Genomic DNA, 19,138 nt, shown 5'->3' on the forward strand with positions numbered 1-19,138 from the left:
AAGCAAGGCCATTGCTCCGCCGTGTGTCCATGTAACTTGTACAAAATCACTTGTAACGGTGAGGAGCGTGCAAAGTTGAAATTAATTTCTTATCTTTTTGAAACTTTGATAGTAAACTTGAGCGAAGATAATCTCACTGGTTCAATCATCACTTTTATAAATGGTTTGACTATTCTGGACACCACTTACCCAACTCTCTGGAGAGCATTTTCAAACCTCTTGTAAATTTTCCACTTACCCAACTCTCTGAAGAGCATTTTCAAACCTCTTGTAAATTTTTCATAGAATATTTAAACCCGAAAATGGGTCATATGTTATACATATAATTCCTAAATACAAATGTGAAAACTATAGGGAGATCCATTTTCCCAGCATTTTTCACTGAGAAACCCACGGGCGCAAAACTTCATGCGCGTCCCCATTTTCATCAACAAAATTATTCCAAAACTCATAATTTAAAAAAAATCGTTTTTCTCTTTTATAAAGGAAAAACTACTTCTCAATTCGTTTTCTTCTTTTTTCGAACTGTAAATCTTCTTCAACACCTGAAGATGATGTTAATGGTTTTTTGTGTTTGAGTCTGGGTTGTTTTTGGGTTTGCTTTGACAGTTTGGTATCACCGTTTCTTCCTAGTGGTGGGGATAGACGGTGGCGGCTTATTGTTTGAGAATCAGATGTGAATTTGGGTAAGAAAATCAGATGTGAATTTGGGTAAAATCAGGATAGAAGAATCCAAATGTCAGTAAAATCAAGATCATGATTTGGGTTTTTCTATTTTGAAATTAGGGTTCTTCAATTTTGGGAAGAACATGATGAATATTTTTTTTTGTACAGGATTTTGGGTTTTTCAATTTTGTGGTTAGGAGGAAAATACTTTGGGTTCTTTTTAGAGAATTTTCAATTTATGCAGATCTTCCTTCCCATCTCTAAAACACACTCTTAGTTTTCTTCTGCAAGTTTTGAACTCCATGGATGTATTTGATAAATAATTAATTCTGTTTCATACGTGTTGTTGTTGAAAGATTATTCACTAGAATTCTTAGGGAGAGCAGCAATATGTCTTTGACTTGCATTAGCTTTGAAATCAATCATCGGTATTCAACTTGGAGATGTTATGAAGGGGAACATCGGTGTCAAAAATCGCCAATCATGTGTGATCCGGTAACCTCAACTCCTTATAGTTGTTTCCCTATTGAGTTGAGTTGTTTTTTTTTTTTGTTGATGCTTGAATTGCAGAAGAACAATGAGTGGAAATCGGGGTTTGCCACTGTTGAATAGTGCTGGTCATGGTTGAAGACAAAATATGGGGAGAGATTGGAGTTTAATGGTGAGGTTAAGCTGCAAGTTAGCTGAAGAGATGATGATGATATAGCAGAAAACTATGAATAGAAGTGATGAAATAGATGTATGATTAGGTTTTTACAGGGACTAACCGGCCGGAAATCGGCCTGGAAATGTCGGAGAAACAGAGGAGACTCTATCGTATTTTTTACTCCGACGAGCAATTCATTACCGGGTATCAACTGATTTAGGTGAGCCAATATCAAGTCATGCAAATAGCGTGTTTGTAAAAATGCCTAAATCACTAGCTTTTCTCAAATGGTACAAAAGACGCTGCCAAGGAATGATAAATTCAATTTTCATTTCGTAAGTGTTTTCCTTGTTGTAGTGGCTGCATAATCTGTTATACATCTATAAAAGTTTTTGAATAATTTGTTATGCAGTTGTGAAAATGGATGCATAATCTGTTATGCGTCTACAAAAATTAATGCATAACTTGTTATGTAGTCCAGAAAACGATTGCATAACACGTTAAGCATCAACTTTTATGTCACTATTGAAACCAACAAAAACAAAGACTGCAAACTTGTCATGCACCTACAATAATATCTGCATAACATGTTATGCAGTCGCGAAAATGGATGCATAACCTTTTATACATCCGAAAATATGGCTGCATAAAGCATTATGCATCGAGAAAATTGATGCACAAGCTTTTATGCATCGAGAAAATAGATGCATAATGCATTATGCGTCAATTTTTTTATGTACGCACTAATACAATGGCTACATAACTTATTATAGAAGCATAACTTTGTTATGCAGATGCATAATTTGTCATGCAGTGGAGAAAATGGTTGCATAATTCGTTATGCGTCTGCATAATGCGTTATGCATCCTTTTTGGTGACTGCAAAATGGTTATGTATCAAGTTTTCGAAAATTTTGCCTAAAACGATGATCACCTCCGATTTTTCATGAAAAACAAAAATTTGATATTGTTGTTTGTACTCTTTGCGTAGCTCTCTTTAAAACATTTTCAACGATATAAAATTTGTAAATTTCCAAGGCACGGATTTTTAGATATGTTATGTCCAAGTTGCGTTGCCAATTATACCCCTGATGCATAACCTGTCATGCAGATGCATAATCCGTCATGCAGACATTTTTAATAATTTCATATAATTATGGGTGTCACGGAAATAATTATGGGTGTCACGGTACCCAAAACTGATTGTGGACTTGACAATGAGAATATTATTTTTTTTTGGGTCTCCCCCTAATTTTCCCAATACAAATCCAAGGTCTAATTAACCGCAAAATGTGCCCTTGTAAAATTTTCAAATCGGAAAATGGGCCCTTGTAAATTTTATACAAATAGTTCCACTGGTTTAGTTCATAGATTAGTCGGGAATGCGATAAATTTAGTCTATTCTATTATATAGATGATTTAACGTATTCATGGTAGGCATTAACAATCGACCACAGTTAATGAATTTTTGAAAGGATTTAACTTGTTAGAGTACTTATCCGAGGAGGAAAATGAGATTTATTCTCAAAAATCTAGAAACAACAAATGGATCTCTTCTGAGAATTAGTTACGACTTCTAGTGTTGTGTTATGTGCAAGCTTATCAAATAACACCTTGGTGAAATCAGAGTGAAACGGTTGGAAGAGAATGGATGAATTTCCAAGAAGAATATCAAAGCACAATAGAATCTGAGAGAAAAGCCAGAGCGAGACTTCTAGTTGTTACATATTGTATATAATTATCAAACCTATAACTTCTCACATGAACTACCCAAACCACATATGCATATAATGCTGGTACTAATTGATTTACTATGATAGCCAAGTTTCCACCATATTTAAGATTATCAAGATTATCAAACGTTGTTGGGATTTAGCATGTTTCTAAAATGAAAAAGGCTGACCCGAAATAAGGGATCTATTTGAAATCTCTCGAACCTAGTGGTCTTTGAGTAGAATACTATATGTGAGTTTGAAGATGTATTCTTTCTCTCTTAGTATTTTCTTTTTAATTTTCTTCTGCGTGTCTTTCTTTGGGAGGTTTTAGTTTTATGTTAATCTCTAGTTTATGTTTTACTTTTCGGAAAATGGGTCATTTGTCCAAATATTTTTAAATCACAGTTTAAATGGACGAGTAAAAAATAGTTTGGGTGAAATGGCCAAAAAAAAATAGTAAGATGAAACTGGTTTCATCCTAACTTAAATTTAAAAAATAGCAAGGATGAAACTGGATACATCCCGTGTAAATTAAAAATAAGAAAAAATATTTGAAAATGGGCACGATGAAACTGGTTACATCCTGCCTATTTTTACATTTTTGTTCATTTAAACAGTATCAAAATCTAACTGTCCATTTCACCCAGAAATTGTTGATTTTGGTCTTTTTAACCAATTTTGTGTTTACTTTTCTTCTATGAGCAAATTCTCTTAGTTACTTTAGCCTGAACAAACATTGTTTAAAATATCGTATTCGGCAATACTTTGAGAAGTATTCTTCAATTCTTGCCTAGTTTCTTGTTGAAAGCTCATGTGGTTCTTTGATAGCATTATGAGATTTTCCTCTAAGGCAGAGATGTTTTTCTCGGAAATGTTCTGAAACTGAGTTTGACCCGAAGAGTTCTTAAAACCAAATCCTGGGGGAGGCTGAGAATTACTAGACTGTCCTTGATTCTGACCCTTAGACCAAGAAAAATTAGGATGGTTTCTCCAACCAGGATTGTAGGTCTCTGAGTATGGGTCAATCTTCTGACGGTTCTCAAACCTAGCATTGTTATAGACAGCATGAGCTTGCTCTTCACTAACCTGACCTTCCCAAAATGAATTATCGGGCTCTATTCCACAACTAGAGACTTGAGAGGCTCTATTAGGTTCAACAAGGGACCTATTTTTAGACTGACCCATTTCCAAAGCTTCTAACCTTCTAGACAAAGCAGCAAACTTAGCATCAGACGCAAAACTCGTATCTACCACATTGGTGCTACTTCTATTGACCAAGAGTCTTTTAGGGGGTTCAACACAAGATTCCCACTGTTGGGATTTTTCAGCGATAACTTCTAAGAAGGTAAAAGCATCATCAGCACTTTTACTAGTGAATTCACCAGCGCACATAGACTCAACCATGGCTTTGGTCGAATAGTCTAAACCATCATAAATAATTTGTACGAGTTTCATCTTATCAAATCCATGGTGGGGACACTGAGATAGGAGATCATTGAATCTCTCTAAAAATCTATAAAGAGACTCTCCCTCTTGTTGCACACTAGCACTAATTGTTTGCCTAACAGCTGCAGTTTTATGCTTAGGGTAGAATTTCATATAGAAAGCGGCAATAAGTTCCTGCCATGTTTCAATGGATTCAGATGGTAGGTTGTTCAGCCAGGTCTTGGCTTTATCTCTCAAGGAAAAGGGAAACATCTTAAGTTTCAAGACTTCATCAGTAAGGTCTTTTATTCTAATTGTCCCACAAATTTCCTCAAAGTCCCTAATATGGAAATAAGGGTTCTCATCATCCTTTCCTAAGAATATAGGTATCATTTGGAGAGTACTAGGTTTTATCTCGAAATTAGCCGTAGTGGCTGGCAATTTAATGCACGAAGCTCGGTTGGTCCTAGTTGGGAACATGTAATCTTTCAAAGTTGCCATCTTAGGCACAATTGGAGTACTAGGGGTACTCCTCTCACTCAGAGATAAATTCTCAAAACTGAAGTTTCCAAAAACAGGGCTCTCAAAAGAACAATCTTCGAGCTCCCTGCTTAAATCAGAAGAACTACTAGGTTTTTCGCTAATCAATCGACCTAGAGTATCTCTTTTCCAAGCCCTATTAACAAAATCGGGCATACACTAAAAAAAATCAAAAAGAAATAAAAATCCTAACAGGAAGGTTCTAGCAATCACACAGCAGGCTGACTCGACTTTACCACAGCAAACCTAGAGAGTTCTAGCAAACAACAAGCATGATGGCTCACTTAGATTGTTTCTAGACCAGCTTCTATCTCTCGAAGGGGAATTCGTTACAATTTAAGCAAACCCCTCTGGAATCAATCCGAGTCAAAGTAAGTTGAATCGAGGCGAGGGAAGCTTAGTGGAGCTTTGATACCCAAGGCCTCACCGCAGTACAAGGCGGCGCAGTCACGCATTCAACTCACAGAAACCGTCATGAACTTCGAAGTATGCTAAAAGAATAACCAATATCCTTCGAAAAATTTTCCTAACAAGCTCGATACCCTATAGGCCTCTTTCTAATCAGATTTTAAAGCTTGGGTTCGCGTTAGGTTTTGTTCTCCTAAAGCGGGCAAGAAGGGAGCGGTGATGAAATCCGAACCCTTATCTTGTTTAGGCCAGGCCTTGCCCTTTACTAGGAAAATAAAGACAGTCCAAATTCGTCCTCAATCAATGATCACCTTAAGGAATACAGTAACTCGCTTGCAGGGGATTCGCGAGTGTTTCGATTGGACTTACCTCCCGTACCAGACGGGGGATGAACCGTTGTCGTCGACTCGGGCCACGACTCCTATGCCGTGTGCGAACCCGAGGGGCCGAGGTGATATTGTAATCACCGTCCTTCCCTGCACACAGTTTGTATTTAACTACCCTTCCGTAGGGTTTAAAAAAATAATAATAATAAAGTCCAAGAGTCCAGTCCAAAGTCCAAATAAAGTAAAGTGCAAAAGAAAAAGAAAAATAACCTAAAAAAAATATTAAAAAAAAATCTCTCTCTTTTTTTTTCTCTTCTATATATAAAACAAAAAAAAGAAAATTCCTCTTTCGCTCCTTCCGCTTTAAGCTTTTCCTTCCAAGGTCCTTAGTACTCCACTTCGAACCTGCAAATCAAAGACAAAAAGAAACGTAAAAAGGAAAAAAAAATAATAAACCTAAAAAAAGAAATTCTACCTAAGCACAGGTCCGCGTCGGCGGCGCCAAAAACTTGATGTATTTTCAAATGTTGTTGTAGATAGTGGTAAAAACTAGGTTCTTTCGAACTTGTGAAGGTAACTTTTTTTTTAGATTTAATTAAATTGTAAAGAAAATAACAAAGTGATTGAAATATTTTTGGAGGAAACGGGGGCTAAGGATTTCACTTTTCTACCATTTAAATTGATATTTCTAATATTTATTATGCAAATTTTTCCTTTAAAATAATTTTAATTATTGCTAAAACTGATTTTTTAAAATAATAACTGTAAGTTAAAAGCATGGAATATCAAAAACTCTAAGTCAAGCATAATCCATCAATCAAGATAACAATTATTTAATAAAAATCTTTGGAAAAATCCTATAACTCAAGGCAAATAATTAAATAAATTTAATTGCATAAATAATAAAAATAGAAATTACCAATTTTTTATTGGTGGAATTGCTTCCTCCGTCGCCCCAGAGAATAAGTTTAGCTCATCATGGTGTAATACATCTCAAAATATTTTATTAATGCTCACAAGTTGATTACAAATGATGAAATAACAAGAAAATCAATTTATGACCGTCCTTTGCAACACACAAGAAACGTCTGAAAAGAACGGCACATGAGAAGTGCAGTTGACGCTGTTGTGAAATCACGGGAAAGGAATAGGGAATTGTCGCAGTTCAGCGACACTCCTCTACGACTTTCCTGGTTGGTCTTTGTTCTTCGTGTTCTTAGCTGAGCAGCAGCAGAACTCTTCTTGCTGTCGACCCTTTCCTTCGATTCTCTCGGCTCTAACTCTCTCCCTATGACTTGCTAACCCTTCCAAACTCTTTTGCCTTGTATTTATAGTGTTTTAGGACCAAAATATCCGACCATTACTTGCGTATATTCTCCATTTAATCCGTCATTGCTCGCTTCCCTTAGTTAACGATAATTTCCAATTATAACTTTGTCACACGTAAACTTTGATCCTGCACGCTCTAGTAAGCCTTATACATGCCTCATAAGTCATCCAACTCCTCCAAAACACTTCCATGCACAACCAAAACACACACAACACCGTGTACAGGCCGTGTTCACTCCGTGTAGCTCTGTTTTGAGCTCGAGAATCAAATCGATATTTCCAGACAATTCCGATCAAATTCGACACCCAAACTATCTTCCTTAGGCTAAATCACATCTTTCTACCAAAATTCAGCCATTGAATCGACCTACCACTACTTCATTTCTTCGATCGAAAATTCTCCTGTGTGTGAACATTTTTCCCGCCAATTTTGAGAATTTGAATTGTTGAAGAAGGTGCCCCTTATCCTGGACTGGGGTGCGAATAGCAGATGCCTTGGGGTGACCTGGGGGTGCCCCTTAGTAATTAGGTTACCCCTTATCCAAACTTGGGAGTCCGAATAACACGTGCCCTCCGGGTGCCAAAATCAACTTTTCGAGCCGAATTTTCTTAAAATATTTATTTCCAAAAAATACCTACAAATACATAAAATAACAAAATTAGTACAAAATCGAGTGCCAACAATATATAGTATTGAGATCAAATTAGACACAAAAATGTGTCTATCATGATGTCTTGGTATCATGAACTTCAACAACTTAAATCGTTTGCTCTTATAACTTTTTGTAACTAAGTCTTCAACTTTGATTTTTGAATTATTCTCTTTTATTGTTGCTTCTAAACCTTAAACGTGAACGTCTTCAACTTTTTTCATTGATTTTGATGTCGCCCTGCTTGTTGATGATGATAAGTTTCTACTGAGAGCGAGCCGCAATCCAGTAACTAAGATTACATTGTGAGGTTGCTTTGTCTTTCTGGCATTTCCTGACCTACTTGCCTTTCCATCATGGATAGTTAGGTCCATCACGGTTACCCTCTAAATGGAACAAGTTCTCTCCTAAATTTCAAAGATATCAATGTCTTTTTCTCTAATGTCTCAATAGAATGTTATCCCTAGCAATTCCAATTTCCATCTTTTCGGTGAGAAACAGTATGTAAACTTAGCTAACCGGATACTATGTGACGCTAGAAGTTTCTCCCTTACCCCCAAACTTAAATCTAACATTGTCCTCAATGTTCTAAAGATAAAATTAAAAACATGAAAAAGGAGAAACTATTACCACTTGAGGGAAAAGAAATAAGGAAGAATATTACCGTATCGCATGAAAATGGGTTACCTCCCAAGAAGTGTTAAGTTTAAAGTCTTCAGCCAGACATTGGAAGAATTAATCACCTCGTAGAATCGTATAGCAGTAGCCTAAATAATTGTGGGTCATCTGGATCAAAAAGTGTTACCCACAACAAGAGGAAACTGCAACAGACCAAGAATATACCGAACATACCCTTGCTTAAGACAACTACATCTAGTTGTGGTTCAGGTTCAGGCTCTATAAAAGGGTCTAAATAAAAAGTTTTCCTGGAATGGATTTCCTCAAAGGCATTCTGAATATCAGGCTGAAGAGTCTGGAAATACTCAAGTAAGAACTTATAAGCACATAACAACAACCTGAATAATTGGGGATCCTCTAAGTCAATTAAATTTGACTCACACAACTGACCACAATGAAAGAGGTGGTCTTCCTTAAGAAAATGTGTCGACCCTAATATCCTAAAGTGATTAGGTTTAGTCTCAAAACTTAATAAACGACACATCTTAAAATCACATCAACCAGAGGAAAAGTTTTTGGTGGGAAAACAAAGTCAATCTTGGTATCATAGCCTGGGTTAACCACATCAACCAGAGGATGGATTTCTAACAACTGAGCTTCTTTCTGGACATCATTAGGTTCGGGAAAACGTGTATGAAGATAATCTTGTAAGATGGTTGAGGCACAAATGTCAAGTCCTACAGGAGGGTACTTTCTAAGAGTTAAAGCACATGGAGAATGATAATCACCCCCAAACTTAGAGTTTTCTGTGTCTCTATAAAGACTAGTCACAACTTCCCTAATTTCTAGGTCATCAGATTCCTGGAAATGGTCAATAAATTCTTCTAAGTTGGGTTCATCCTCACTCATTTCTACGAGTTTATCATCTTCTAAGACTAGTGTTTCTAAATCGCTAGATTCTAAAACAGTATTCTCAGGGTAAACTCTTTCCTCTAAACCATCATCACAATCATATAAAGGATTATCAGCGGAATTTTCTAGTAAAGGTTCATTAACTAAGGTGTTAATCATAATAACTTCATCTGATTCACTGATAGGCACATCAAATAATGGATTATCCAACACACATCAGGCTAAAGGATCATGTACTGCATCGTCTAAAACGGTGGTATCTCTAGTCAAATCCTCATCCTTTTGAATAGGTGAATAATTATTAAAATTATTTGGATTTGAACTAGAAACAACACTATCATTATAAAGATCAATTGGAGTAACAAATTCCTGATCACTATGCCTACATATTTCATGTTCTTTATCAATACGATCCTCATCATAGTCATCATTATTATAACATGAAAATAATTGAACCCCATCTAAACAAGTTGTGTCACCAATTCTAACCTCTTCATATTCATTATTATAAAAATTATCCTCATTTTCACGGGTGAGATAGGAAAGAATATATTGGCAATCACGAGTAATTCGAGAAGTTCTTTCTTCCGTCTCTAATTTATGCATACATGTTAACTCAGCAAGCTCACGTGTTGAATCAGTTAACTTACATGTTGACTCAGCTAACTTCATGAGGTTATCTTCTAAAGAAGGTTCACTCACCGTTAAAGTTCTTTCTTCCATAACTAAGTCATTTGTGTCCGCTAACTTATGTGTCGACTCAAGTAACTTACGCGTTGACTCAAGTATCTTACGTGCTTAATCTAGAGGAGAGGAATTATAAGAATCTTGCTCGCATGACTGGTATGCATGTGGATAGTAATTTGGCTCACCATGGTATGACCCATATCCTTCAAAAGGATGGCGTTCCCAACCACTATTCACACTCTGGTCATAATAAGAATAATGTTCATGCTGCTCAGTCGGATACTCATTGTATTGGCTATTATAATACCAGTTCGACATCCTAACTGCAAGGGAATTCTAAACAAACACAAAGAAGACTAACTCGACCACAAAAATCTTAATTTATATAGCAAACAAAAAGCATGATGGCTCCACTTAGATTGTTTCTAGACTAGCTTCTATTCCTTCGAAAGAGAATTCATTACAATTTAAGCAAACCCCTCTGGAATCAATCCGAGTCAAAGTAAGTTGAATAGAGGCGAGGGAAGCTGCGTGGAGATTTGATACCCAAGGCCTCACCACATTACAAGGTGGCGCAATCACGCATTCAACTCACAGAAACCATCATGAACTTTGAAGTATGCTTAAAAGAGTAACCAATATTTTTGGAATGACTTTCCAATTAAGCTCGTTACCCTATCGGTCTCGTTCTAGTCAGTATTTTAAGCTCAGGTTCGCGTAGGTTACATGTTCCTAAGACGGACAAGAAGGAAACGGTGATGAAATCTGAGTCCTTATCTTGATTTGGCCAGGCCTTGCCCTTTACTAGAAAATTAAATCCGATTTCAGGTTCTCAACATATATGCATACAAAATCATCCAGTAAACCCGCTGACAGGGGATTCACAGGTGTTTAGAATTCTTACCTCCCGTTCCATACGGGGGATGAACCGTTGAAGTCGACTCGAGCCACAACTCCAATTTCGTGTACGAACCCGATGGGCCGAGACGATAGCGTAATCGTCGTCCTTCTCTGCACACAGTTTATATTTAAAACTACCCTTCCGTAGGGTTTAAAAAAAAAGTCCCAAAGTTCAATGTCCGAAAATAAAAAAAAATGTCCAAAAATAAAAGATTACAAAAATAAAAACCTTAATTACAGTTTCTAAAAAATAAAATAGAATATCTATATACAAAAATTTTCTTCTTCACTTCTTTTGGATTCCTCCTTTCTTTTCTTCTTTGACTTCGCTTTTGTTTTCATCACTTTCTCCCCTTTTCTTTAGCTCAGTTCCAAATCTGAAAGCAAACAAGAAATCCAAAAGGCGTAAAAAGGAACAAATAAAAAAAAAACTTAAAACAAATTTATAAACAAATCCGCGTCGGCGGCGCCAAAAATTGGTGGTATTTTTCAATTGAGTTGTAGTAAGATGATTCGTTCACTCAGACTTGTCGAAATTGTTTTTAGGATTAATAAAGGAAAAACACTAAAAAATAATACAAATTATGTCACAAGATGAAGAGACGCTGAGGCGCGAGATTCCATTACTTTTCATATTGTTATGGTTCAGTCTTTAACTCTAGACAATACAGTTCAAACAAAAGAAGTTGTGACTCTAGTTCTTCGCCAAAAATAGATTTCGTAAAATATTATTTGTAAGTTCAAAGCATGACGCATCTAAAGTATTTAGAACTAAGCATGCGGCATCTAACAAAATAAAAAATAATTAACAGAAATCATAAAGAAATTAAATCTATGCAAAAAGTCAATAAAAGAATTAATTCATTTATCACAATCATGAAAAGTTGTTTCCCACGTTGTACCAGTGATGGGGTCTAGCTCATCATGTTGTTGGAAACACGCTCAAAAATCATTATTATTGGTCAAAGGGTGTTTACAAATGATGAAAAGGGAGAAATAATTCAAAACCGGGTTTGTAACAATTATATTTGTTACAAACCAGAGAACTACGACCCTCGACTGTGGGTCGTTACCACTGTATCATATAATACTGTCTCGCGACTGTCGTATTCACTGTAGCATAAACGACTGCTTGTGTGGGTCAATGTTCTTCGTCTTCTAGGGTTTCTGCAGCAGCAGAACCAACTCTGCAACTCGATCAAACTCTTCTCTTTTCTTCCCCTAACTCTCCATCCTCAACTCTAACCCCCAAGCACCCTTTAAATACATAACAGTCCCATAAAATCTCGGCCATAACTCGAGAATCACCTTCATTACTCAAGAATAATATTCAGCCACATTTCTGGTGTTATTTCCTTATTTCTCTCTTTCACACGTCAACTGGTAGCTGAAATTCTCCCAAAGCGACGCCAGCACGTTCTCAACAGAGTTTAAACACGCTGAAAACACAATCCGACGTCCCAGAAATCAACAGAAAACTCGGGTAAGAAAATAAAACCCCGAGATACTCTCATGGCTGATTGTGTGTATCCAAATCCTGACAACTAGCTTCCGTGTTTTATCGTGAAATCTTCCTTATTGACGTGACAGGATCAACTAACTTCACTGTTTGGATTTACCGGACAAATACCAATTCATATCCAATAAGAACTCCACAAAAATCTCGTCCACGTCAATCCAGGGACACTCGCCGTCACTGCCATGAAAGTAAATCCCGAGCATCCATGTTTTGCAAGACCCAGACCTTCCAAACAAGCCCAAACGAAAATAAACCTCAAAGAAATCCGAGAAGAACTCCATGCAAATCAACAGAGAACCCGTAGATTTCTCTCCTTGAATTCCGGGTTATCCATCCCAAGTTTCTTGACTTAATCAAATATACCATGCCTGTTACTCCATTCAAGTACGAACCAACGAATTTCTCCGATCGAATCTCCTCAAAATTTGCCCAGAAATTGAACCCTAAAACTTGTTCGCTGCAACTTTCTTTCCCGCCAAAATTCCATTTCAAACCGTGAAGAAGAAGGGTGTCCCCCTAATCCAGCACTGGACTCCCTTTAGCAATGAGCTGCCCCTTAGCAATTTGGTTACCCCTTATCCAAACTGAGAGTCCGAATAGTAGATATACTTCGGGTGCTTTTATCACTTTTCGAGCCGAATTTCCCAAAAATATTTATTTCCAAAAAATACCTACAAACACACAAAACACCATAATAAGGACGAAAACAAATACTAACAATACGAAACATTAAGGACAAATTAGACACATAAATGCGTCTATCAGTAGTTTTGCGACTTCTAGAAGTCAAAAAGAAAGATGTTAGTTTAGGTGTGAAACTAACGAACAACTTCTATAAACAGAAAAGTCAACTTTTTGTGAAACAAAATGTTTTTTCTTCTAACTTCTATTTCTAGGCATGCTTCTAGCATCCAAAAACGATATACAATTGTACATAGAACTCTGATGCACTGTAATTTACGGGTTAATCATTGATTTAAGAACTCATGGAGAGCTTCTGCTTTCTGGTGATTTCATTTTTACAATTTGAAGACTTGTTAGACTTTTTGAAGCTGATGGATAATAATGGCTTCCATTCTGCTTTCTAGGTCTTCCTTATTTAATATAATCTCTTCATATCTATTAAAAATATATATATAATCTCAACATTTAATAAGTCGTATACATAAAACTTCTGCCTACTCGAACTTAAATCTTTTGATAAGCGTAAAGAAAGAAAAAGAAATGACGTTATACATCAACTAATGGGATTTATTGGTTGTTATGAGTAAACACTGCCTCTGGTACTTTCTTACTGTTGGTAGTACGGTTGGTTTCATGGGAGTTTCATCGTAGGATGTTGTTGTCTTAATTTTCTTCCAGTTCTTCTTTTAATTTGACGCACAAAAAACAGTTGCAATGTAAATAGGAGAATGAAGTAGATGCTCTTCAGAAATGGAAATCAATGCAACGGCGGACTAGCTATGTTAGAGCATAGCTCGGTCAACCTCGCATGCGTTGCTATATCAAGCATGTTTGTCAATGTTAGTGATTAAAACTATCAAGTCTTGATTTCTAGCCTATTATCTAAGTCTCGGACTAGGATAGGAAAAGTGTAGTTAAGCTCAAGGAATTCATGTTGATTCAACGACAACGACGAAGATCTACACCAAAGAACCATGGAAATTCATCAACAAAAAGGTATGTGAAGACTTGAACTTATATATCACTCGAAAGTATATATATTCTTCTCCTACTTCTTATGAGACAAAAGTCGTATGCTATATAGACTAGATCATATACACTTAATATTTCAAGATGAGTATTCATTGCGCAACTTTTACTCGTAATCATGTGTTGGTAAAGCGTTTTGCTTTGATCAAGTTTATCTTCACCTTGTGAGGAAAGTCATGAAAGTTTCAATCACTTTCGAAATTGCTCTGACTAGAAAGGTTTGTTGTTCTTAACGACTGAATATCGCCCTCTGAGAATGTTTCAATGATTGAAATGAGAGTTTAGATTATATAACTATGTATTCCTTGAACCGAAGTTTTCGAACTTTGTTGATCAAGAGAAATCGGTAGGATTGTGGAATTGGCTTGCCAAGTCCACGAACCCAGTCCGCAGACTCAGTCCGCGAACTGGCGGAAGTTCTCGACCGAAAATTTCTGCTGGGATTTCCAAAACTCGTTTATGTGCTAAGTCCGCGAACTGGCGGAAGTTCTCGACCCGAGAATTTCTGCTGAGTTTGGAAAACTCAACCGATTAACTTAAGTCCGCGAACTTGTTTATGAGCTTAAGAGGTTATGATCTAAAGATGTGCTCTGAACATGAAACATTAATTATTAAGGAATGCTTTATGCAAACCGTGGCTTTAATGTTCATGAGTCGATTCTAATCGAATCGAATCATCTTTGTTTCAATTGTGTCTTGTGTAGTTACATAAGATCTCATAGAAATTGAACAACTCTTAACTAGTTCATTTGAGTCAATTGAACTAGTTATGGTGAAGAAGAACATGATTAATATGAGATGCTCATATGGTTGACCTTTTGGGTTATCATGTTGAACCAACATACGTGTACTCGTTTGGGCATGGTTTTATCAAACCCAATAAACGTGTACCCAAGTGTGTGTGTGACAAGCTATGTCTTTTGATCTAACGGTTTAGAGATATTGGCTTGAATCTAAATCAGGTTTTCATCTAACGGTGGATAGAGTTTTCTTTGTACCCAAAGAAAAACCCTGATTTGAAAGGCTATATATAGGAGACATCTAGCAAGATAAAAACTTAATCCCCACACGTCTGTGTGCTACTAGTGCGCTCTCTAGAGTCGATCTCCATTAACTCTTGAGTTTCTTCTCTAAACTCGAGTTAACGACTTCATTGGGATTGTGAGGCCAGACCGATACCACTTTTATCGTAGTTGTGTGATCTTATATTGCATCTTCTATCGTACGAGTACAATCGATTGATTTTCTTGAGATCGTGAGAGTTCTCCGATAGGCAAGATAAAGAAGTCACAAACATCTTCGTCTCACTGTTTGTGATTCCTCGACAATCCGCTTGTGTAGTCATGAAGGATTGTAGAGAGGTGATTGATTAATCTAGACTGTTCTTCGGGAATATAAGTCCGGATTGTCAATTGGTTCCAGTTACCTTGATTTTATATCTAAAGACGGAACAAAACCTAGGGTTTATCTGTGGGAGACAGATCTATCCTTTCGATAGACTTTTCTGTGTGAGACAGATTTCGGTTATTATCAAGTCTGTGATTTTGGGTTGCGGCAACTCTTAGTTGTGGGTGAGATCAGCTAAGGGAATCTCGTACGCAGTGTCTTGCTGGGATCAGAGGCGTAGGAGTACAACTGTACCTTGTATTAGTGGGAGATTGGTAGGGGTTCAACTATAGATCAGTCCGAAGTTAGTTTGCAGTAGGCTAGTGTCTGTAGCGGCTTAATACAGTGTGTATTCAATCTGGACTAGGTCCCGGGGGTTTTCTGCATTTGCGGTTTCCTCGTTAAAAAAATTTCTGGTGTCTATGTTATTTATTTTCCGCATTATATTTTATATAATATAAATAATACAGGTTGTGCGTTCGTGATCATCAATTGGAAATCCAACCTTTGGTTGTTGATTGATATTGATTAATCCTTGGACATTATTCTTTGGTACCGTCCAATTTATTCCTTGTATTTGATAAAGACTCGCTATTGATTTTAGCTTGAGTAGAAATCAAATCAAGAGAGAGATATTAACTCCTTGAGATACTTTTCTCTAGATTGAGTCTGACTGTCTAGTTGATTCTCTAGCAAAGTATTTCGGAGTTAGTCCATACAGATTGCTAATCGAAATATTGGGTGGTGTTGTTAGACCCCCGCTTTTTCAATTGGTATCAGAGAAGGAAAACACGTTAAAAACCTTATAAGTCTGTGTTTGTAGCGATCTGATTATGGACGAGTTTATCTCTGATAACGTACCAATTCAGAAAATACCAGATAATTCTGAAAGCTTCGTTTCACCTGAGAAAACTGTCACATCTAAATCAATATCTAAACATTCTCTTGATGTAAAAACTGTTAATTGGGAAACACTCCTAGAAGAACAGTTGGATGAACTTTCTGATGAAGGTGATTCAGATATTAATAGAGATGTTGATGAGGAAGTCTCAGAGTATGTTAAGTATTTGGATTCGTGGAAAACGATGAAGATTACAACTTCTCATGTCACACCTCTTCTGACTCCTCTCTGTCGAGAAAACAAGAAATTAAGAAGATGTTACGCAGGTGTTTATTTTTCGAATCGTTCTACCGAATCGATCCTCAAAGATTCTGAGGAAAACCTACGTATGAAGTTACTTGAATGTGATAATCTTTTTCAAAAGTACTTTTTGTTGGAAGAGAAACTTGCAGAATCTGAATCAAGGTTTAACTCCCAGCAAACAAGTTTTGATGACAGAGAAAGCGCTTATCTCACTCGAGAAAAACGCCTTGACGTTGATTTGACTGCTGCTCTTGATAAAATCAAGATGTTGGAAGATGACTTGAAAAAGTTCAATACTAGTTCAAGCAAATTAACCACTATGCTAGAAGCAAGTAAAAATCATCGTGATACACGAGGATTGAGCTATAAGGGAATAAATGCTTCAAGTACTAGAAAAAAGGTAAAAATTTTCAAGGCTAGTGATGCTTCTCAACAAAAGGTTTCTATTGATGGAAAAAGTGAAATACCTTCACCGGCAGTTAAGGTTCGAAAGAGCAAAGTATATCAACCTTCAAATTCAACACACACGGATTGAGGTAAGAACATTCCTTATGTTTTCCACTATTATGGAAATAAAGGTCACCTGGAAAGGAGATGTCGTTTCCGTATAAGGAACGAAAAACTTCATGATGTTCTTGTTTTTGCATCACAAGAAGTTGTGAAACCAAGATCATACGTTAAGACTGATCCTCTTAACATTATAGGTTGTAATTGTCCAACATTTAGGCAAAGGAATCAATATTGTGATAAACCTAGATTTGCCTATAAACGTCGTACGAATCCTTTTCACAATCGTAATGGTTATCAAAAGGATAATTTTGTAAATACGAAGACAAGATATGATGCTCCCAATTGGAGAAAGACTAACTTGCAAAAGAATAGTCAATCCAATTCTCTTCCGAGAAATCCTGAAGAGAGTAATGGGAAGAAGGTTCCGTTTGTTCATAAATGCACTCAGAAGTGGGTACCAAAGAAATTCAATGATGTTTTGAGTGTGAAAAGGAATGATCTTCCAGAAAATTGCATGACTATGGAGAAGGCAGTTTCCATGATGTTGGAACTTAACCAATTTTTTAGAAAAATGGAATTGGATGTGAAAGGTTCTAAAAGCGATCTCTTTCATGATAATCCATAGGTCACTTGTAGTGAGCAAGACATTGTTCACTCCAACACAACTTTATTGTGTTGTAAGTGCATCCTCACCAAGGAACTCCCTGCTATGTATACGGTGAGAGAAGCACGAGAATTGGGGGCACAGATTATGTTCCGTAAGGCTGTAGAACTCAATCGTGCTCTTCCAAAAAAGTATGTATGTAAACTTGAGCAAGGTTGTTTTTTTATTTGATTAGAGTACTTATAATGATTCATGTACCTTGTTTATTGTTCATTTCTACCTAACTTGATTTGTGTTTAAGGTTCTTATATGTGTAGGTTTGAAAATAGTGGTTTGGGATGTCTGGATTTCATGGTACACATTCCAGGGATGCATAACATCTTTTAAAATAAAATTCCAGGGGTTTAAGTTCGCGGACTTTAAAAATTCGTTTGCAAACCCGTATGTATATTTGCCTGTAAACGTCGATATTCAGCCGACTTGTTTTGGCCGTAACTTCTTCGTCCGAACTCGGAATGACCTCATTCTTTTTGCATTCTCTTATTATTTGAATTATCTTAAAAATGGAGATGAGAAAACTTGAATGTGGATGAGTTAAGATTGGTATTTGTCCTGTCTCTTGTGAAAATATTTTTATACGCCTTTGGTAGCTATTTTTGGTATAAATCCGGGCGAAAAAAATTGGTTCTACTCTCTAAGGACAAATCATCTTATATGTGCATTAGGAGCTTGTCTTGATGCCTAGGAAACTTCTTATGAGATTTTATTCTTGCTTTTGAGAAGGATTACTAAAGTTTGGAAGATGATTTTTGCAATATTTAATCTTGTGGCTTGTTATATTGCAATATTTTTATGGGATATGTATTGTTTGCGTCCGTGAAATTGAAGGTCCCATATGTTGTCAAAAGTAAAGTCGTTCATGAATTGATATTCTTGTTGATGAAAGAACGAATGGACTTTTGACATATACAAAAGATATGCCTATGCAATCATGTATTTGATGGAAAATAGGATTAAATCTTTTGTGACAAGGATAAAGTCTATTATGTTGTTATGCATATAATGATGCAAAGATAGAATAGATCCTTGTATGTTATCCACGGTATTGATCTTCATTGATCCATCTTGCTATGTTTTACCGTGAAGGCTCCATTGTGTGTCTTATGTTGAGCACCTTACAACTAAGTCGATTAACCTTGGCTTTGTTGGTTGTTCCATAAGATGCTATATGTTGAGCATTATGAACTAAATTAATCATCCTTGGTTATTTAGTTTTTTAATACATAAGTTTTTCTTTCTCTCTTTCTTATATTGAGTACATGTGCGATTAAGCTTGTCACCTTCCTTGATGAACTTAATCGGGGTTCCATAATCTCTTATGTTGATCCCAAAATAATTAAATTGATTACTTCGGTGATTAGTTTGGTTGTTTGTGTTCCAA

Source organism: Papaver somniferum, chromosome 2, assembly GCF_003573695.1.
Source record: "Papaver somniferum cultivar HN1 chromosome 2, ASM357369v1, whole genome shotgun sequence".
NCBI classification, from domain to species: Eukaryota; Viridiplantae; Streptophyta; class Magnoliopsida; order Ranunculales; family Papaveraceae; genus Papaver; species Papaver somniferum.